Source organism: Canis lupus, chromosome 36 (assembly GCF_011100685.1).
Source record: "Canis lupus familiaris isolate Mischka breed German Shepherd chromosome 36, alternate assembly UU_Cfam_GSD_1.0, whole genome shotgun sequence".
Classification (NCBI taxonomy): Eukaryota; Metazoa; Chordata; class Mammalia; order Carnivora; family Canidae; genus Canis; species Canis lupus.
This window is the reverse complement of record NC_049257.1, coordinates 26,677,560-26,700,607: the sequence shown is the minus strand read 5'-3', so window position 1 is coordinate 26,700,607 and position 23,048 is coordinate 26,677,560. Positions and strand designations below refer to the sequence as shown.

At 36.4% G+C, this 23,048-nt stretch overlaps 1 long non-coding RNA gene across 4 annotated transcripts in view; it reads right to left on the bottom strand.

Moving 5' to 3' along the window:
- LOC111094249 overlaps positions 1 to 23,048 on the bottom strand; it is a 95,188-nt gene that overhangs the window by 19,083 nt on the left and 53,057 nt on the right. Inside the window, exons 4-5 of one of the 4 annotated variants that reach the window (XR_005384856.1) lie at positions 7,395 to 8,100; positions 1,165 to 1,449 (exon numbers count right to left, since the gene is read on the bottom strand). The exons of 2 other annotated variants lie outside the window; for them this stretch is intronic. This is a non-coding gene — a long non-coding RNA (uncharacterized LOC111094249). Of the gene's footprint in view, positions 1 to 1,164; positions 1,450 to 7,394; positions 8,101 to 23,048 lie in introns of those variants that run through there. One more of the 4 variants, XR_005384857.1, reaches the window with a different exon arrangement.

Sequence of the window (23,048 nt, the reverse complement as noted above, 5' to 3'; positions counted from 1 at the left end):
AAGAGCACAAAGAACACTTCTGTCAGTGGACGGAACAACTAGACATGTGAAGGCAGACAAGGAACATGCATGATCAACCATCACTGAATATTATCTCTGAAGGAACAATGATTGAAAAATGTTCATCTTTTTAGTATACTTGGGCTTTTGTTTGAGTTTTTAAGGGGCACAAAACACAATGAGTAAATGTTCCTGCCCTATGCTCTATCCAGCATGGTGGTCATCCCTGGGGAGGAAAAGCCCACCTATAACCACCTGAGTGAGAAACAGAACCACTTAATCCAGATGACAGCGGTGTGGTGGGAAATGAACAAAAAAGGCAAGGAGTCAGCAAATTATTGCTAGATGAGGGGCAAAATTAGAGGAGCTCCATATTTCAAATGAGTTCCAGGTAAGCGGGCTCCTATCTGAGGATTCACTCATAATTCTATTAAGTTTTGTAACATCAATAAGAACTATTATTGCAAGTGAAATGAATAGATTTAAGCATTGATTTCTTTAAATCTTCCCTAGAAACATATAACATACTCAATAGAGCATCCATATAAATTATATTCTATTTTATATTCTAATAACTGTTTAGTCCATCCATATATTCATCTAATATCCATACTGGGGGTCACTCTAATGCATTTATCTATTCATCCATTTTTCAACATATGTTTACTGCATGCTTGTTATGTGCCTGGAGCTTTCCTAGACATTAGAGGTACAAATATGAATAAGAAAATGTTTTGACCTCCCAATCAATGCACAATTCTATCTTTAAAATGTCCCTGAAAGCTAGTTTCTTTAACTAGATTCAGCAACAGGAAATTTAGTAATATCCCAGGTATCCAATTCAATTTTGGGGCTAATAAAATTGTTTTAAAATTCTATTTGAGATAGGTATGAACTGTTTCTGAATATCAGGGGCACAAATAATGTCATATTTCTGGAGTCAGGAAAATAAAATTAAAACAAATTCACTAACATTGGCAAAAAAAAAAAAAAAAAAAAAAAAAAAAGTCCTTATCAGTCATTGCATGGAAAACACACACGCACAATTTATTTCGAAGTAAAAATAAAACATGATCTCTCAGCCATGCTGCCGTTCTTTCTCCATCTTCTGTGAAGGCCATAGCTCTATGTGAAGAAGATACAGTCACATGATTCACTGTGGGTTGGCAGCTCAACTGGCCATGGCAGATTTTCTCTGAGACCCAAACACTTAGCACCAAGTCCTTCACTGCCTCTCACCAGCCACAAGCCCTGAGGTCTTACCAAACCAGAGCTGATGCATTCATGGGGGATCCAAAAATGAAGTTCAGCAGAAAATATACCAGCCTCTCTTTTCCCGGTAGCCCATGATCCAACAGTGTCTCTAAGTCAACTCTTTAAGTACAGTCTGGATCCCTCACGGATAATTAACTCTGTTTGCTTTCCAGAGCTTTGACTTGTTCATTTTTCCTGGAGAGTAAGAAAAACCTGGATTTCAAAGGAAGTTCTAACTACTTTGGGAGAAAAAAAAGAGGAAAATACATTCATTTGTTTAGGCATGAACAAGACACAGTATCTCTATATGTGATTCTGTATAATTAAATTTTTATAACTGAACTGCTACAATTTGTCATGAGATAAAATCTCTTGTTCTTTAAATTCTTCCAAACAGTCCTCACCATGCCTCTTGTCAAATCTACTGTAGCCAAAGGAGAGAGGCCGTGATATTTCCAGGCAGCTCCTAGGTCTATCGAAGTCTTCTCTGGTCTACATAAGCTCAGTGCTTTCAACTGCACCCAGCTATCCTTCATCATGTTTAACACTGAAAATCTCAAATGTGGCTAGTAAATAGTTTTTAAAAAGAAATTGAAGAAGAATGATTTGCTAGAATAGTGGCTGATTTTACAGCACTTGATTTTGCATCTCAAGGATCAAACCCAATGATGGGTGATTTCAGGTGGTCAGCATTAAACCAAAATTTCTCTGCTTCTGGATATCCTTTTCTAATTCTCCCAGGCTCTTCCTGGATGATAAAAACTGTCTTATTGGCAAGTCTATCTCAGGTATGGAGATTAATCCATCAAGCTATCATAGCTTTATGTCTCTAGTCATTAGATAATCCAACTAACTCTCTTATTACTCTTTGTGTATTAATAAATCACCAGGACTTGTATAAAGAAAAAGAAAAAAGTGTGAAGGAGTCTATACAAAAGTATATTCAATGGTGAGACAAAGAAGGAGTAGTCAATTCATTCAGGGAAAGCTGGTGATAAATGGGTCAATAAAGGCTCCAAAGAAGAGGAAAAACTTGAAATATAATTTTGTTAGTTGGACAGAAAGGGAAAGGAGAAGGGATTCTAGACAGAGAATTTCCAGCCTGCCCTAAGCCGAAGGCAATCAGGCACTTAGCAGAAATAGAAGGAGCCTGAGCTTCAGGAAATCCCTGGTTCAAGTCAGCCTTTCCATGGTGAATCAACTAGGCCTTTCCCTACAAAAATGCTGAGATATCCTCCTACCTGTGCTCCCTGCATTTGGATGTTTTTTGTAAATTTTATGAAGGCTTTTCTACTGGTTGTTTCATCTGGTTTCTGGATTGCGGTTTTCCCCAGTCCAGCCATCACAGCCAAGTCATAATTATAAATTACTTGTAAAAATGTTTACTTTGTGTATGAAGAACAAAACTGGTTTGCCTGTGATTTATTTATTTGCATGCATTTATTTCACTTAAATCATAATATAATGCTGCTTTGAAAGACTCAAAAACTTAAACAAGAAAATTTCCAATTTGGGTAGGCTAAGTCGTTTGTAGAAAACTAAGTTTCACACACACACATACAAACACACACACAACCTAGCAAAGCCAGATAAAACAATGTTTATAATCATCAGAGATCTGAGGAAGCAGTTCAAACTATCGAAATAAAAATTCTAAAGGGAAAGCCTCAGAAAGGTGAGCTATGATCTGAAGCTGCTTTTTTCCTACTAACTCTGGCCTTAGGCAGAACACTAAAAATACAGGCTTGGCTTCAGGCAGAGTGCCATGGAGTTAGGGTGACAAAACTGAAGACTTGAGATGGCTCAAAACAACCATATCCCCTCAAGACATTTGCCAAATTTAAGGCACATAGGGCTACAAGAAGAATGTTTTCTAGAGTCTTTCAAAGCTTTGAATGCTACAGATTACAGTTAAGGACCCACCAAAGGAAAGGTTACCAGTGAATATACCAGACTCTTAGTTCAAAGCTTGGTAGAACTATACCCTCAGAACAAGATCAAATAAAAGGGAGACTATTGCCTTGAAAACTAAATAATAAATAACTGCAGTTCAGCATTAGCACAGCTCAGTTGCCAAGTGGATCAATGTGGCCAACTTCTGCTCTCTCTGCCCAGCAGAAAAAAAAAGTGAACACTCTCTGGTAAGAGACATCATCATCTGGATAAGTCATAGTTTTTATAAACATTTAATATTAAATCAAAATCAGTAGGCATGGCAAGAGACAGTGCCATAAGAATAACAACCAAGGGGAAAACAGGCAATAAAAGTAGACACTTAAGTGACCCAGGTATTGATTTAGCAGACAAGAGCTTTCAAGGAACTACGGTTAATTGGTTCACGGAAAAAGGAAAAGATGAAGACATTATATTAAAATGGAGCTTTTCACAACAAAATTAAAACCTGTAAAATAATATGGAAATTCTGGAATTTAAAAAAATCTGTTATTGAGAACACAAAAGAGAGGTTAACAACAGGTTAAAAAACAGTAGAAAACCTGATTGGTGAACCAGAAGACTGACCAATTTCTGAACGGAAACAGGGAGAGAAAAACAAATGAAAAATCTAGGAAATATTGTTAGAGACATGTGAGAGATAAGAAAAAAGATCTCAAACTGTGTGCAGTTAAAGCCCAGTAAAAATTGAAGGACAGAAACAGTGGAGAAGGAGAAATATTTGAAAAGATAATGACCAAGAATTTTCCACCAGTGAAAGACATCAATCCAGATTTAAGAAATCCACATATGTAGGCTAAATTACAAACCACCATGACACACCCATGGTATCCCAGAGCTTCCTAATGATACAACTCTAATGAGTTAGCTGCAATTCTGCTATATCAGTGACATTTGAAAACTAAATGGTAAAACGATGTTCAAGTAGCTGCTGAGTGATGGCATGATGTGTTAATGTCACAAGCACAGAGAGCAAATAATGTTTAAGAGAAACAGGGACACCTCCCTGGGAAATAGTAGCAGCATGGAGTGCAGCACACCGAATGACTATCAGTAATAGATAACTCTTTCAGCAAAGCCAGAAACCAAACTCTAGTAAAGATCCATGAGCAACTGATTCTTCAAATAATTAATTTCTTTCATCGAGTCTACACAGTACCTTTGGCCCTATAGCATACTGAAAAAAAGGAAATGTCTCCTCTCCATTCTTACCCCAGACCAATTTCTGCCCACTTTCCTGCTAATTGAAGCCCCTTCCAAGGATGGTGGAGCCATAATCTGATAAATCAGAGACCAGACATTCATTGTGCCATGGTTTGCTAGTAGCTGAGGTAACTGGATCTTCTAGTCAACACTCGAATCCACGTGGCACTCTTTTTCTATTTTCCATGCCAAACTTCACCTTCTTACCTCTCCTCCTCTACAGCTCCAACAATGCCATCAGTTAGGTAAGGGCCATCTCTGAATATCCACACCTTTTTTTCTTTTTCCCTCGCAGACATGCTTTAGTGTACCAAATTAGATTTATGGAGGGAGTGCCTTGAGCCATGTGCTCCAACTGAGTGTACCAGAGAGCCCTTCAAGTGCAGATTTAAGAGCTCTTGATATAGATAACAATAAACTTACATTTTGATTGCCAGTTTTCTTACGTATAGTTCCTACTTGAGTTCTGACACTACAGATCTCTAGCTATAACACCGTAATAGTGCCAAAATCCAATCTCTATCACAATCACCTTTTCAACTACTGTCACATGATCATTCTAGCCATAGCTAAAAATCATTATAAATACCATAATCTTTTAAAATATAAAGTCAATTTAGATAAATTAAATGGCAGTCCTAACTGTATGCATACCAGTATGTCATGTATATGTAAAAATATTTTATATCCTCCAAATATGTGAGTATGACAGTAAGAATACCTGAAAGTCTAGGATCTCTCTCAGTTTGAATTATTCATCAGTTGAGTTCTATAACAACTTTTATAGAATGGTAGAGTTACAGACACTGTATAATCAGGTCTTTTTTGGTTGTAAGTGACAGAGAGGCAGCTCAAGCTGGCTTAAGTAAAAAGGAATTTGTTGACATTGAGATGAGAAGTGCAAGGATAGAATTGACTCCAGAACTGTGCAAGAGCAAGTTACTTAAAAAGCAGAAGTATTATGGGCTCCTACCTCCTGGCCATTTGAATACCTGAAGCATCTCTACCAGAGTGGGTTCTTGGAAATGTCTAAACCAAACAGCTCAGGAATAGTCCCTGGCTCGTAGAAGCCCAGACACTGGCTCCAAAGATTTTCATATTCTCCAGGATTCCCTCAGTGTAGAATGTCATTAGAATCTGTCTCTATCTCTCATTTCCTCTTTTTTTCTGAGTTACCTTCTCTCCCCAATAGGTGGACACAAGCAAATTAGACTGAGAAACCACAATAGAATGAGACTGTGCTTTTCCTAATAGTTAGAGAGAAGCCCCATGGCTGCTCTTCACAGACCCAAATTAAGACATAAACCTCTGAAACAATCTCTGTGACTGTGATTACTTGGGTCTTGGTCATGAACCCAGACCTGGATGGACCACATGGACTGAGAGCATGGGTAGAGTGGCTACCTTTGAAAAGTCAGGGTGCATTAACAAGAAAAGGAAAAGAATGAAGATGAGTAAGATAAGAATAAACAAATATCTATTATATGTTTCTCTGAAAATTTCTCTATAATGGAGATATTTCATTTAACAGAATTTCTGGATCTGACCATGAAACACTTGCATAAATAGACATTTTAACATTTTTTCTCTGAATATAAGAAATCCAATTTGACAACATTTGAAATTACTGAGAGTGTAATTATCCTATAAGCTAGTGTGCTCATCCATACAGTGATTTTTTTCTCCTCCTCTCCAACTTCTTACTACCATTTAAACTGTCTCTTTTGATGCCTCCAACTTGATGAAGACATATATTTATCTTAAATTCAAGTCTGAAACAGGCATGAAGAGAGAAATGTATTCTGTGTGTTCCATATAATTTATTCATGATTATAGACATTAGGATTTTAAAATTAGAAATTACCTAATGCATTACTACTTTCCATATTGTAGAAAGATTTTTAAATGCTGCCTCGGAATAGTTCATTACTTTGAAAAATATGTATCCTAAACTCTTATGGACCCCCAGTTTGGCTGTATAAATGATAAGGAATGTAGGACTTCCATAATTTCATCCTAGTTGTTAACTTACTGGTTAACTACGGGCTGAACAAAGATTTTCATTGGGATGAACAAATATTTGGGGTGGCTTCTTAAAGCTTCACTATGGGTTCTGCATGAAATTAAAGAAAAAAGCCATTATGAATCATATTTCTGCCTTCATTATAAAGAATAATAAGGCATTTAAAAGATCCATACCAAGTTATTAAATGTGAATCTCTCCTATTCCTCTCTGCCTTGCCTGTGACAGACATCACTAATTGATCAATGCACTCCTCATTCCTTTTTCAAAACAGCACTCCGGGTAGCTACTGCTTTCAGGAGCACTGAAAATTAAGTTTATCAGTTTTGTCCTTAAAAATGTTAACTTAGCCAAGCAACAAAAATTCAAAAATTATCTTATCTTTCATCAATGTTCCTATATGGATTTTTTCCCAATTCTGGATCTTTTTAACTTTATCTCCCTGGAATTATAACTATCTATACCTTTAGGCATAAACAACGTTAAAAATTGGAATGCTCCACTAATCTGAACCTAATTCCAGCCAAAGAGTAATTTGAAACATCTAGAAATAGCATTCAGAAGTATTATGGGCTCCTACCTCCTGGCCATTTGAATACCTGAAGCATCTCTACCAGAATGGGTTCTTGGAAATGTCTAAACCAAACAGCTCAGGAATAGTCCCTGGCTCATAGAAGCCCGGACACCGGCTCCAAAGATTTTCATATTGTCCAGGATTCCCTCAGTGTAGAAGCCTTCTAGTCGTTTCCCCAGATAAAAAGTATTTCTTCAAACAACTGTTCATTTAACCAACTCATTTTAGTGTTTTTGAAACAAGTGCAAAGGCCTGCTTCTTCAAGATTTGAATCCATTTGCTTCTTTTTTTAATGCTCCCTTTGATTGCCTTGATAAGGGAACATAGCAATGAATAAATTAATAAAGAATGAGAGCAATATGATTGTTTCGATACAAATGTGCTTACCCATGGGATGACCATGTGGCTTTGGCATCACGTACTGTGCATCTGGGCAGAAGTCTGTTTGAGGAGTTAGCTTCGATCATTCCCTCCCTCAGTGTTTGGAAGCAAATTCACAGAAACGAGCTATTCAGTCTCAGGGGGAAGGAAAGCATTCTGGCAATGACATAAGCATTAGTTTCAACATTGTTTCTAGGGGAACCAAGGGATCATTCTATGAAATGAATTGTTATTAAACTTAAAACATGTAATAAGAAATATATCTCACCAAGCAATGTGGTATCTCTCACTTTATGGAATAGCTATGTTAGGCCAAACAGTTTATAAAAGCAAAGTGAATCATTTGTTATAAACATCCGTTATAAAAATCATATGTGTGTTTCCACAGGGAAGAGTCCACCAAATGATGGAATCAATCGAGTTTTATGGGAAAGCAATTACAAACATGTCCCATGGCATACACTGTGCCTGCTCCCAGGGACAGACCTGCCCAGCAGTTCATTTGTCCTCTGCAATACTTTCCTTCTTTCAGATCTTCTTTCCACAGCTCAATACAATATTATCCACATCCTCTCAAAATCATGAATTTTGGACAAGCCTAGAAACTATCTTGGGATAGGCTTCAACGTTCCTCAACATGATCCACTTAGATGCTTTTCGTCAAAGTATTTATAGTATCTACTACCTTGCTTGAGGTTGTCAAATTCGGCACCTGGAAAGGGGGAAAGGGCAGACCTGAGAAAAGCTTTTGAATTACCAAACCACCAGGAGGCACTTTCAGCCTGAACAATTATGAGTACTGTAAGTTTGGAGGTGTGTTTACAGATAGCTAAATGCCATCTAGGGAATTCCCTATCAGAAGAAAATATTACAATTTGACACCCTCTGATCTGACATTAAATTACAACATCTATTTTAGTTTAGTTGATTTTTAGTAAGTGTGAAAAAGTATTAATATATTGCCTTCGTGCACAAAGAAACTAATGACTTGGCCACAATTTAATCACTTGCCAAGAATTTCTGCCTTGCTTAAATATAATTTTTATGAAATAAATTTGATGGAATTTATGCAAATTCAAGAGATTCAATCAAAACTCACAGTTCAGATGTGATTACATTACTTTAGATTAGATCATAGGTCCCGCTACGTAACATCACAAGATGGCCAATTAATTTGCCAGGTCATCCTTTATTTATTCAGCTTGTGTGCAAGATACTGTGTTGTGCAACTTGCTGTAAATAATGATGCAATGTGCTCTGTGTAGGATCTCCTCAAGCAGGTAAGGCATAAACACCAAAACTACAAGATAATGTTAAAATTTGTATGTGTGCAAAAAGAGGCACAAAGAAATTCCCATGGGTGTTCAAAAAAAGAGAAGAAATATTTCTATGTGAAGGAATCAAGAAAGAGTGGCAGGACTGGACTTGGAAAATGAGGATTTTAATAAGCAGAAACAGGAGAAAAGAAAATTCCAGGGAAAGAAGGGAATAAATGATACAGAAGTGGTAAGATATTGGAGGACTAATGAGAAGACTAGTTTGTCTGCAAAATAGAGTGCAAGAGGAAAGTTCATGAACACGGCTAGTTGGGCCATGCTAAAGAATTTCCACATTAGCTAGTGACAAGAGGAGTTGTTTAAGATGTTACACAAATAATAAGTGTTATGCTTTTAAGATTAATAAAATGGAGTAGAGAGATACTGCATGCCAAGAGGTGAGCTAGTACATTACAGTTGTCCAGATGAGAGGAAATGTAGGTTTAGATTAGCGCCAAGAAAACCGACATGAGACTGCAGGTTTTCCTTAAAAATAAAAATAAAAATAAAAACAAAAAATAAGCTCCATGGTGGCATGATCCATATCACTCTTCTTTGTGGCAAACAGTATGCACTCAATAAATATTTGTTGAATAAAAGAAGCAGACTTAAGAGATACAGTAGAAGTAATGCTGGCAGACCTATGAAACTGATTAACAATGGAAGAGAAAGGAGGAGGTAATTAGGATTCTGAGACTTTAAGAGCAATTGCATAAGAAATTCAAAAGAAAGTCCGAGGATGATACATTCATTCATTTATTCAATAAATACTTGTGAGCACCAACTATGTGCCGTTTCAGCTTAACAATAACCCACAGCCCTCAGACCAACTTATGTGCCGTTTCATATAGAATTTTGGGGAGACTGAATCTGAAAACCTAAAATAGATATTCAAATAGAAATGATGACCAGGCTGTTTAAAATGTGCTTTTACAGCAGAAAAAGAAATCAAGGAATTGATTCAATTTACCATTGCACCAAAAACAATAAGATACTTAGGAATAAACCAAAGAGGTAAAAGATCTGTACTCTGAAAACTACAGAACACTTATGAAAGACATTGAAGAGGATACAAAGAAATAGAAAAATAGTCTAGCTCATGGATAGGAAGAACAACATTTTTTAAATCTCTATATCACCCAAAGCAATCCACACATTTAATGCAATCCCTATCAAAATACCACCAGCATTTTTAACAGAGCTAGAACAAACAATCATACATTTGAGTGCAACCACAAAAGACCACCAAATAGCCCAAAGCAATCCTGAAAAAGAAAACCAAAGCCGGAGGCATCCCAATTCCAGACTTAAGCTCTATTACAAAGCTATGATCATCCAGGTAGTATGGTCCTGGCACAAAAACAGACACCTAGATCAATGGGACAGAAGAGAGAACCCAGAAATGGACCCTCAACTCTATGGTCAACTAATCCTTGACAAAGCAGGAAAGACTATCCAGTGGAAAAAAGACAGCCTCTTCAACAAATGGTTCTGGGAAAACTGGACAGCAGCATGCAGAAGAAGGAAACTAGACCACTTTCTTACACCAGACACAAAGATAAACTCAAAATGGATGAAAGACCTAAATGTAAGATAGCAAACCATCAAAATCCTAGAGAACACAGGCAGAAGCCTCGTGGACCTTGGCTGTAGCAACTTCTTACCAGACACCTCACCACAGGGAAGGGAACAAAAGCAAAAATGAATTATTGGGACTTCATCAAGACAAAAAGCTTCTGCATAGTGAAGGAAACAACCAACAAAACTAAAAGGCAGCCTATGGAACAGGAGTAGATATTTGCCAAAGACATACATGATGATACAGGGTTAGTATCTAACATATGTTTAAAAAAATTATCAAACTCAACATCCAAAAAACATTATCCAGTTAAGAAATGGTCAGAAGAGGGACACCTGGGTGGCTATTTGGTTGAGTGTCCGATACTTTATTTCAGCTCAGGTCATGATCTCGGGGTCATGAGATCGAGCCCGATGTCGGGCTCCTCACTTAACAGGGAGTCTCTCTCTCCCTCTGCCCCTCCCCCATATATACACACTGTCTGTCTGTCTCTCTCTCTCTTAGATAAGTAAATAAATCTTAAAAAAAAATTTTAAACAAAATGGTCAGAAGACATGAATATTTTTCCAAAGAAGACATCCAGATGACTAACTGACATGTGATAAGATGGTCGAGATCACGCATCATCAGGGAAATACAAATCAAAACCATGATGTGATACCATCTCACACCTGTCAGAATGGCTAAAATTAACAACACAGGAAACAACAGATGTTGGTGAAGTTGTGGAGCAAGGGGAGCCCTCTTACACTATTGGTGGAAAGCAGTATGGAGGTTCCTCAAAAGTTAAAAATAGGGGCACCTGGGTGGCTCTGTTGGTTAAGTGTTCAACTCTTGATTTCAGCTCAAGTCATGATCTTAGGGTTATCAGATCAAGCCCCATGTCAGGCTCTGCACTGGGCATATAGCCTGCTCTCCCATCTCCCTCTGCCCCTTTCCTCCACATCCCCCACTCACTCTTGCTCACTCTCTCTAAAAACAAACAAACAAAGTTCAAATAGAGCTACCCTATGACCCAGCAATTGCACTACTAGGTTTTTACTCAAAAGATACAAATCTACTGACTCAGAGGGGCACATGCACCCCAATGTTTATAGCAGCATTATCAACAATAGCCAAACTATGGAAAGAGCCCAAATTTCCATCGACCGATAAAGAAGTAGCATGTATATATACAATAGGATGTTACTTAGTCTTTAAAAAGGATGAAATATTGCCATTTACAACAACATGGATAGAGCTACAGTATATTATGCTAAGTGAAATAAATCAGAGAAAGACAAATACCATGATTCCACTGATATCTGAAATTTAAGAAACAAAACAGATGAACATACGAGATGGGGAAAAAAAGAGGGAAGCAAACCATAAAGAGACTCTTAATGATACAGAACAAACAGGGCTGATGGAGGGAAGAAGGAGGGCAAAGGCTAAAATGGGTAAGGGGTATTAAGGAGGGCACTTGTTATGATGAACACCAGATATTATATTTCAGTGATGAATCACTAAATTCTACTCCTGAAACTAATACACTATATGTTAACTAACTGGATTTTAAATAAAAATTTGAAAAAAATAAAATATGCTTCTACATTTAGTAGAGAATTTCCAGACAAGAAGGCATTTTTTTAATGACTTCTCTATTGCCCAGGACTTCAGTGCAGCTAGATCTACTCACATTTTACATCAAAAATTCTTTTTAACCTCCAAATGCAATGTTTCCTTTTATAATTTATGGCTTCTGCTTTAAAGAGAATAGTTTGAGAAACACATTTTGTCTTTCCTTCTTTTTCTAAGATGAAAATTATGTTGCAGTGAGCTCTGTAAACAATAGCTATTGCTCATAAGAAACTTGGAGCTTAACGTAAGTTTAATCAAATATGATAATCTTATCTTAATATCCACATTCTAAATATTACCAAATTAAGTTTTTGTTAAGTAACGATATAATATTGTATTAGTTTGGGATATTTCTTTTCAAATAATAAAAACTTTAGGAAAATGTTTTCATTTACTCTATTTTTCTTATAAAATCTTTGCCATTAATTTCTAAGAAAAGAAAATTCAAATAATTAGTATATAGTTACACACCAAAACAAGGTGTCAAAGAATATTCAGAGTAATTTTTCCAAAAGTTTCATTTGTAAACTCCCTCCATTTCGGGAGAGTAGGGCAAAGTTTAAGGGACTTAAGTATATGTAATCTACAAATGCCACATATGGTTTGGTGACTGTTATTCCTTTAAGCTATTTCCTTGACATCTGTATAATTCAAATACAGTACAGGGTGTGTGTGTGTGTGTGTGTGTGTGTGTGTAATTTACCTGCTTTCTTTCTAAATTGTTAGCATCTTATGGCAAGGTTCATAAAACATTATAGTTACTAAATTAACTGTTATTAATAATTCCATATCACTTTGCCCTTTATTGCTTCCTTAAACATTTAGATTTGGCTACAGGTAATAACTTTCAGAGTATGGTGATTTAAGATAGTTTCATCATCCCAGTGTACACTCTTAATAAGGATTCATGACTTGGAGGTATTTTCCAGCAATTTTGCTGATTTCTTTATAGTTTTTTTGTGTGTTTGCTTAATTAAATTAATTATTATGAGTGACTAAATTCTAATGATTCTATTTATCTTTTTGATAAGAGGTATGGAAAGAACACTACTCAGTTTTAATCCATTAACATAAAACAGGCCATTTAAACTAAAGAACTGGAAGAGAGCTTCTAAATATGGATTATTTGGGTAATAACAGCATTCTTGCATTCTAAGGCATTTGTTTCCCTTACTGATTCATTCCTCAAGATAAATAACTGTTTCTGTATTTTACTGGAACTAGAACATGCTATAATTGGACCCAATGAGCAACATCTATCCTTAAAATGTACCAAATATATGGTATATGCAGAGTTTAACAAGGAAAGCCAGAAAGCACCTAGTAAGGTATTAAGGCCTAGAAAGTAAAATAATCAAACTTCCCATCTCAACAGAGAACTTTGACAGAAAACATTTTCAGGTGCTTAATGACAATAATTCCTTAATTATATCTAGCATGCATGGCACAAGGATGATTACATATTGAAAAAAACAGCCATGAAAGGAAATGAATAGAAACTTCTATAAACTGTGCACAAGGGTATAAACAGTTTAGCGGGCTATCCTATTAGGTACCTGAGTAATTCCTAACTAAATAAAGAGATGAAGTAGTTCTTTAGTAAATGACTGGCATTCTGGGAAATTATTTGAGTTATGCCTTGGATAAAAATGAGTCACTATGCCTGGAAGACCTAAAATATGGTATCTAGGGGATTTCCATAATGCCTCAGGACTATCACAAGGCTTCCACACCCTAGAGTTTAGCCCCATCATGGTGAATAATAAACAATCCTATAAAAGTGTCTCCGCAGCAGTGAAGGTTTTTCAAAGATAGTGTGGGTATTTAAGCTGACTATGTAGAACACAATCCATAATAAATTTAGAGTTGTTTGGCCACTTTAAGTATATTCACAGACTACAATAGAACTTTTCATTTTTGCAGCAGTAATTGACACAAAAATAGCTTCATGTGGTGACTCTGTGTTCTTAAAAGCTGTTTTGGAAAAGTGACACAACAAAATGTTTTCACCTCATTTATTCTTTCTGGCTAATGTGATGTTGAATTAAATCTTTCCTAGGGCCTGGAGTCTGACTGTGGTAGATTTTAATTTTCTAGTTATAAATTTGAAAGGAAAGTAGAAACAGAAAATAAAAGAAAAAGAGAAATAGAGCATTAAGGTTAGCAAACATGCCCTAGACCATTTTCCTTTATAATTTATGATTCTTTCTACAAATGTTTACTGAGTTCTAACTCTGTGCCAAGTATTGTTTCGGTTACTAGGAATATCAAAATGACCCATACAGAAAAACTAACCGCTGTAATGAAATTTAAATTATCCTAACAGGCAGAAGACAAATTAGTAAACAAATATATTAAAAAACCATTTCAGTCAGCATTTGCTGCTATGAACAAACTAAAGAGGGCTTTAATGATACTGGTCTGAGTGGGGTGATGCTGCTTTAGATTGGGCAGGTATTTCTAAGCACAATGGGAAGCCATCGATGGTTTTAAGCAAGAAAGAAACATCCAATTTATATTTTTAAAAGATCTCTAGGCTGTCCTGTGGATATAAAACCATTGTAGTGCAAAAGCAAAAACAGGGTAACCGGTTACAAAGTTATTATAGCAACCCAGGAGAGTAATGATGGCAACTTGGTCCAGCGTAGGATTGAAAAAAAAACATCAGAAATATATTGGGGATATATTTTGGTGGCAGAGCACACAGGACTTACCAATGGATTGTGTGTCTGGAGGTGAGACAAATAGAGGAATTGGGGCACCAAGGAATTTGGGCAACAAGCCCTGTATTGGGCTCCATGCTGGGCATGGAGCCTACTTAAAAAAAGAAAAGGAAAGGGTAATAAAATTTTATGGATATTTCTCCTGAGGCAAGAAAAATAAAAGCAAATAAACTACTGGGACTACATCAAAATATAAAGCTTCTGCTCAGCAAAGGAAACAATCAAAAAAACTAAAAGGCAACCTATAGAATGGGAAAGGATCTTGCAAATGACAGATCTGACAAAGGGTTAGTATCCAAAATATATGAAGAACTTACATGACTCAACACCCATAAACAAATAATCCAATTAAAAATTAGGCGGAAGACATGAAGAGACAGTTCTCCAAAGAAAACTTGCAGATGGCCAACAGATATGTGGAAAGATGTGCAACATCACTCATCATCAGGGAAATGCAAATCAAAACCACAATGAGATATCGTCTCACACCTGTCAGAATGGCTAAAATCAAAAACACAAGAAACAACAAGTGCTGGCGGGAATGTGGAGAAAAAGGAATCTTCTTGTACTGTTGATAGGAATGCAAACTGGTGCAACTACTATGGAAAATAATATGGTGGTTCCTCAAAAAGTTAAAAATAGAACTACCCCTACAATCCAGTAATCATGCTATTGGGATTTACACCCCCCCCCAAAAAAAAAAAAAAACACTAATTCAAAAGGATACACACACCTCTTTTTTTTATTGCAGCATTATTTGCAACAGCCAAGATATGGAAGCAGCCCAAGTGTTCACTGACATATGACTAGATAAAGAAGAGGTGGTACATGTATACAATGGAATGAATATTAGTCATAAAAAAGAATGAAATCTTGCCATTTGCAATAACAGGGATGGAGCTAGAGAGTAGTATGCAAAGTGAAATAAGTCAATAAGAGAAAGATAAATACCATATGATTTTACTCTGTGGAATTTCAGAAATAAAACAAGTAAGCAAAGAAAAAAAGAAAGAGACAGATAAATCAAGAAGCAGACTGAACTACAGAGGACAGCCTGATGGTAACCAGAGGGGAATGGGTAAAATAAGTGATGGGAATTAAGGAATGAACTTGTGATGAGCACTGGGTGATGTATGGCATTGCTGAATCACTATATAATACACCTGCAACTAATATAACACTCCATGTTAACTATACTGGAATTAAATTTTTAAAAATAATAAAATGACCTTGAAGAAAGCAAATTAATTAATTAATTAACTAATTAATTAAAATTTTAAAAATTTGAAAGGAGACGAGTCAAAAATTCTTTAATGTATTAACATGATATGGTGCTACCTACTGTTGTGGAAAAGCCCAGGGAGAAGAAAGTTTGGAGGAAAGGGTTTTCAAGGGTTCTGACAGTCCTTGTATTAGAAAAGGACCAATCAAAAAAAAAAAAAAAAAGAAAAGGACCAATCATTCAATGGGAATAAATACCACAAAATCTCAGTAACTTGGGGCACCTGGGTGGCTCAGTTGGTGAAGCATCTGACTCTTGATTTCAGCTCAAATCATGATCTCAGAGTTCTGAGATTGAGCCCCATGTCAGGCTCCTTTCTCAATGAGGAGTCGGCTGATGATTCTCTCTCTCTCTCTCTTTCTCTCTCTGCCCCTCCCCACCCTTGCTCTCTCCCACTCTCTCTATTTCTCTCTCAAATAAATAAATAAATCTTTTCTTAAAAATCTTCTAACATAACAAATATGTATTCTCCTCCCAACCTACGTTCTCCACACAGGTCAGCAAGAAAGCTATGCTCTACAGCATCCCTCTGAGACTCAAAATGATAGAGGTTCTCCCCTGTTGTAGTGTATCAGTTGAATCACAAAACTTCCTCAGATGCCAGAGGAAGAGAGAAAGACAGAGAATCATGCATGGGCTCTTCCCTACAAAACACCCAGATTTGTATTTCATTGGCCAGAACTTGTTGTATGGCCTCGCCTAACTTCAAGAGGTCTGGGAAATGCAGAGGAGAAATTTGAATATGGAGATTTCTACTTCTACTATAGACCTGTGGCTTCTGAGATGCCCATTAGTCATTCTTATTTATTGTTTTCTTTTTAACACAAGTTAATGTAAGTTATTGAGATTTTAGTCAATCATGAAAAGTGATTTCTTATCATACCAATCACTAAGAACTAAAACAATCATGTTTGGCTATTATATTTCTTTGGGTCTGAAGATTTCAGAAAAGCATGTAACTTTTTCCATCAAAGTCTCAAAAACAACAACAAAAAAGATAGTACACTCAATTTAGGATAATTTAATGATGCTTTGCAAAGGATCTTCTGTTTTAAATGAAGATGTGAGTGAGTTGGGGCTCGAACTCACACCCTGAGATCGAATTGCATGCTCTACTAACTGAGCCAGCCAGATAGCCCTACTTATATACTATTTTAAATAACAATGTACACAGAAACTAAAATTACAAAATTATGTCCAAAGTACCATGTAGAATTCAGTTGTAGTTATATTTTTCTTTTACCTTAAAATTATGGTTTCAGCCATTTATGCACTTGTTCAAGATACTAAATAAAATATTTATTTAATACCAAATATGCCAAAAAGTAATACAAGTTAACATTTATACTAGTATACTCTATACATCCCATGTAAATGTATACAAACACACACACACATTTAATTAGAGGAATTATTGACAAAATATTTGCCTTTAAGCCAGGATAAGTATAAGTAAAATAAATGAAATATACATGAACAGTCAATGAAAATATACATGACAGATCTCATTGAAACGAAGATCATACTGGTGATGAGGATGCCAAATAGAACCTTATTGAAGTAATAAAAGTAAGAATTGAACTAAGTCAATGAAAATGGAAATTGAAGAGCCTGAGGTGGCAGGCTCAGGGAACAATGGTTAGGGAACATTCAAAAACTATTAAAAAGAAATCATTTAAAGTCAGTGATTTATTGGATATGATTTTGGATATTAAGGGGTATGTAAGAGATAGAAATCTAGATGATACACAATGCTACATTACCCAGCAATCAAGTCACTTTCATACATAGTGATGTGAAATACCTGTGGAATGTCCAATAAGAAATGCCAAAGGGGCAACTGTTTTAGTTCCATGGCCAGGTCGCTAAAATATTAGGTTCAAATATGAATGTATGATCAACTCCTTATCCATTCAGATCATTCTGATGGATTTCTTAATGTTCAATATTTTAAGTAAGATACTTATTGCGATTATACAAAAGAGATTTCTTAATTTTTTAAGATTTGTTTATTTATTTTAGAAAGAGAGAGAGAGATGTGGGGGTGGGGGATGGGACAGAGGGAGACAGAGAGGATCTCAAGCAGACTCCCTGCTGAGCAAGGAACCTGATGCCAGGCTTGATCTCATGACCCTGAGATCAATACCTAAGCCAAAATCAAGAGTCAACCAAGTAGCCACCCAGGTGCCCCTCAAAAAGATTCCTTTATAATATAAATACTACATGTTATAGCAGAAATGGTTTCCAGCTTATGATAGATTCAGGCATTATTTAACTTTTATTGACTTTTTATTGTTTTAAATCAGGAATTCAAAGAAGAGAGAGAATTTAGATGTGGATACTCAGATGCTGGGTGGACTTACACTCTATAAACCCTAACTCCCAGTTTCTTGGTTTATTCAAATCACAGGTGTGGAGAACTGAAAAGCCATTATCAAAGTACCCCTAGTCATTTATTCAAAAGCAAGTGATATCATCACTCTTTGAACTGCTAATAACCAAGGAGAAAGTGGTGAAGTGAGCTGGGCCAGACTTGGGGCAGCAGATAGAGATGAGACAGGTAGGAGCTATTGTTCCATAAATTCACATCAAAACAGGCAATGACAGCCAGGAATTAGGATTAGGATTATTGCTACAGACCCTTTGGAGTGAATAATAATAGGTTTAATCAAATATACATATATAGAACACATACAAGTCAAATATATATATAAAATACATATACAGAGCAATCCATCCCAGAGCAGTAGAATACACATTTTCCTCAAGCATATATGAAACATTCTCCAGAATAGATCACAGGTTAGGTCACAAGTCTTAAAAAATTTAAGAACATCAAAATCACATCAAGCACCTTTTATGATCACAATGGAATGAAACTAGAAATCAATCACAAAAAGAAATTGGAAAATTTACAAATATGTGCTCATAACATGCAACATATAAACTGTTGAACACAACATCTAAAACTAATAATGTATATATTGACTAATTGAAATTTTTCTTAATTTAGAAATACATGGAGATTGTGTTCTTGAACAACCAGTGAGTCAAAGAAAAAAAATCAAAAGGTAAATAAAACTATATTCTGAGATATTACAGCATGCCAAAACCTATATGATGCTGCAAAAGCAACTCTAAGAGGTAAATTTATAGTGATAAATACCTAAATTTTAAAAAGAGGAAGAAAGATCTCAAATAAACCTAGCTTTACACTGGAAGGAAATAGAAAAAGGTCAAGCTAAGCCCAAAGTGAGTAGAAGAAAGGAAATAACAAAGACCATGGCAGATATAAATGAAATAGAGACTAAAAAAAATTTTAAAGATGAAGAAAGAGCTATTTTTGAAAACAAACAAAATTGGCAAACTTGTAGCTACACTAAGAAAAAAAAACAGAGAAATCTCAAATAAAATAAGAAAGATGAGATATTATAACTGATAACTTCAAAATAGTAAAGATTATAAGAAATTACTATGAACAACTATATGCCCATAAACTATATGTCAACAGATAACCTAAAAGATATGGATACACTCCTAGAAAGATACAACCTACCCAAACTGAATCATGAAGTAATAGAATATCCGAAGAAACCAATTATTAGAAAGGAGATTGAATCAGCAATCAGAAACCTCCCCAAAAAGCAAAGTCCCAGATCAGATGGCTTCACTGGTGAATTCTACCAAACATTTAAGGAAGAATTAATATCAATCCTTCTCAAACTCTTTCAAAAAATAGAAGAAAAGGGAACGTTTCCAAACTTATCCTACAAGGCCAGTATTACCCCTGTACCAAAGCCAGATAAGGACCCTACATGAAAAGAAAATTACAGGCCAAAATAAAATTCCTGATCAACATAGATGTAAAAACCTCAACAAAATATTGGCAAACCAAATTCAACAATACATTAAAAAGAGCATGTGGGTGGCTCAGTTGGTTAAATGTCTGACTCTTGGTTTTAGCTTAGGGTCCTGGGATCAAGCCCCACATCACGCTCTACACTCAGCACAGAGTCTGCTTGTCCCTCTCCCTCTACTCCTCCCCAACTCCTCAAGTGGATAAACAAAATCTTTAAAAAAAAAAAAAAAAAAAACTAGAGAGCCTGAGTGGCTCAGTCAATTAAGTGTCTGCCTTCAGCTCACTTCATGATCCCAGGGTTCCCTGCTCTGAGGAGAGTCCGTTTCTCCCTCTCTTTTTGTCTACCACTCCCCCTGCTTTTGCTTGCTCTCTCTCTCTCTCTGTCAAATAAATAAAATCTTTTTTTTAAAGCTATATTAAAAGGATCATAGACCAAAATCAAGCAGGATTTGTTCCAGGGATGCAAGGATGGTTTAACATCCACAAATCAATCAATAAAATACACCACAATAACAAAATAAAAAATAAAACCATATGATCTCAATCAATGCAAAAAAGGCATTTAACAAAATGTAACATCCTTTCATGATGCCAAAAAAAAAAAAAAAACAAAACTCAACAAACTGGGTATAGAAAAAAACATACCTCAACATAATAAATGCCATATACAAGCCCACATCCAACATCATACTCGATGGTGAAAAGTTTTTCCTTATAATCAGAAATAAGAAAAGGATGCCCACTCTTGCCACTTTCATTAAGCATGGGAGTAGAAGTCGTAGCCAGAGAAATTAGGCAAAGCAAAGAAATAAAAACCATCCAAATCAGAAAGGAAAAAGTAAAACTCTCTGTGGATAATATGACATTATATATAGAAAACCCTATAGACTATACACACACATACACACACACACCTGCTAGAACTAACAAATTCAGTAAAGTTGCAGGATACAGAATCAATATAAAAATATCAGTCTTGTTTCTATACACTGACAATGAACTATCAGAAATAGAAATTAAGAGAACAATCTACTTATAATAGCACAAAAAGAATAAAATATTCAGGAATAAATTTAATCAAGGAAATGAAAGATCTGAAAACATTAAGACATGGATGAATGAACTGAAGAAAATATAGACATATGGTAAGATATCTCATGATCCTGGGTAGCAAGGATTAGTGTTTTTCAAATGTCCACACTACTCGAAGTAATATACATATTCAACGCAATCCCAATCAAAATCCCAGTGGTACTTTTCACATAACTAGAAAACAATCCGAAAATTTGTGTGGAACTGTAAAAAAATCCAAATAATCAAAACAATCTTAGAAAGAAGAGCAAACCTACAGACATCACGCTTTCTGATTACAAACTATATTACAAAGAGTAATCCAAACAGTATGATATTGGCATAAAAATAGATACGTAGATCAATAAAATAGAGAGCCCAGAAATAATCGCATGCAGATATAGTCCATTAATTTTTGACAGCTGAACCAAGCTTCTGCACAGCAAAGAAAACCATCAACAAAATAAAAAGACAACCAACCCACTAAGTGGTAGAAAATACTTGCAAACTATATATCTGATAAGGGGTCAATATCTGAAACATACAAGGAACTCAATAACAAATATAACAAAAAATAGTCCAACTAAAAAATGGGCAAAGGACCTGATAGACATTTTCCAAAGAAGACATAGAAATTGCCAGCAGGTATACAGACCATCTCTGTTTCTGCCTATTGGAGGCTGGAAGAGGTTTTCGAAGTTAGGGCCGTTTCACGCAGCATGTCATAAATTCTGAGAGTGCTGCAAACCTGCAAAGGTGGAATTCAGGAACAGTGGGGTTCCTACAAGTGTCCTGTGACCACTTTCTCCTCTTTCCCTAATTGTTCAAAAGACTCTTGGTGTTTAAATCTGAACGTCAACGGTCGACAAAAATAATTCATATTTCTAGTGATGACAGACGTTGCCCAAAATTACGAATCTCAGATTGGAGAGTTCTCACAAACAATCTACCTGATTTAAATAACATTGGATAAGAAGACGTAGAAAACAATAGACAGAGCAATCTTAGGCACGTAATTCTAGTATAATCTTTGCTGGCAATTTACCAGGAATAACTGGCCAGGGGTTCTGATTTGACAAGGACGTACTCAGTTTTGATTATCTTTATGGTGCCAACTGTGGACTGAATTGTGTGTCCCCAAAGTACATAGGTTGAAGCCCTAACCCCCAGTGCGATGATATTCAGAGATGGGGCCTTTGGTGGGTAATTAGGGTTGGATGGAGGTCATGAGAGTGGGGCCCTCCCATGGAATTAGTAGCCTTATAAGAAGAGAAAGAGATAGAAGGCAGCTACTTGCAAGCCAAGGACAGGGCTCTCCCCAAGAACTCAATCAGCCAGCCCCGGATCCTGGCCTTCCCAGCCTCCAAAACGGTAAGACATAAATCTGCTTTTCAAGCCATCCAGGGCATGTTATTTTGCTGTAGCAACCCACCCAGACTAATAAAGTGCCCAGGTGGAAAAATAACTTGCTCAACCAAAAGGCAGCCAAAATCGCCAAAGATAATTTATTTCCCAAAGTTACCTTCATTGTGCCTAGGCAGAAACCGTATGATGCAAGGGCACAGTGTATGTCATCTCCTTCCTGGGGCTACCACGTTTAATCCATAAACAAGCTCCATTAACTCTGTCACCAAACCAACATATAATAAATCTAACCACTTCCCTCCATCCCACTGAAGCCACCATCATCTATCACCCGGACAGTGTGGTAGCCTCCCAGCCTGTCTCGCGGCTTTATCTCTTGACCTCCCACAAGCCATTCTCCCCAAAGGAGCCAGACTGACCTTTTTAAGATACAATACACTCTCCTGTTTAAAAATCCCCAATGTCCTTTCATTGCACTTAAAACCTGACCCAAACTTCTCACCCAGTTGGCAAAGCTCTTCACAGTTTGGACCACGCCTACCTCTCCCCTCTGATCTATCGCTCTCCACTTCAACGTCCCTATTTCCCCCACTTACCCTCCAAGCACATTCCTGCCTTAGTACTGAGGTGCTGGTGTTCCCTTCTAGAGATCCTCCTCATTTGGATCTTTATCTGGCTGACTTCCCCTGATGGTTCAGATTTCAGTTTAAATGTCAGCATTTCAGAGAGATTTTTGTGACCACACAGCCTAAAAGAAGCACCCTGTCATTCTCTATCACACCGGCCTGCTTAACCTCCGCAGGGTATTTGTCGTTGGCTGATATTTCCCTTACCTCCTTCCTTAT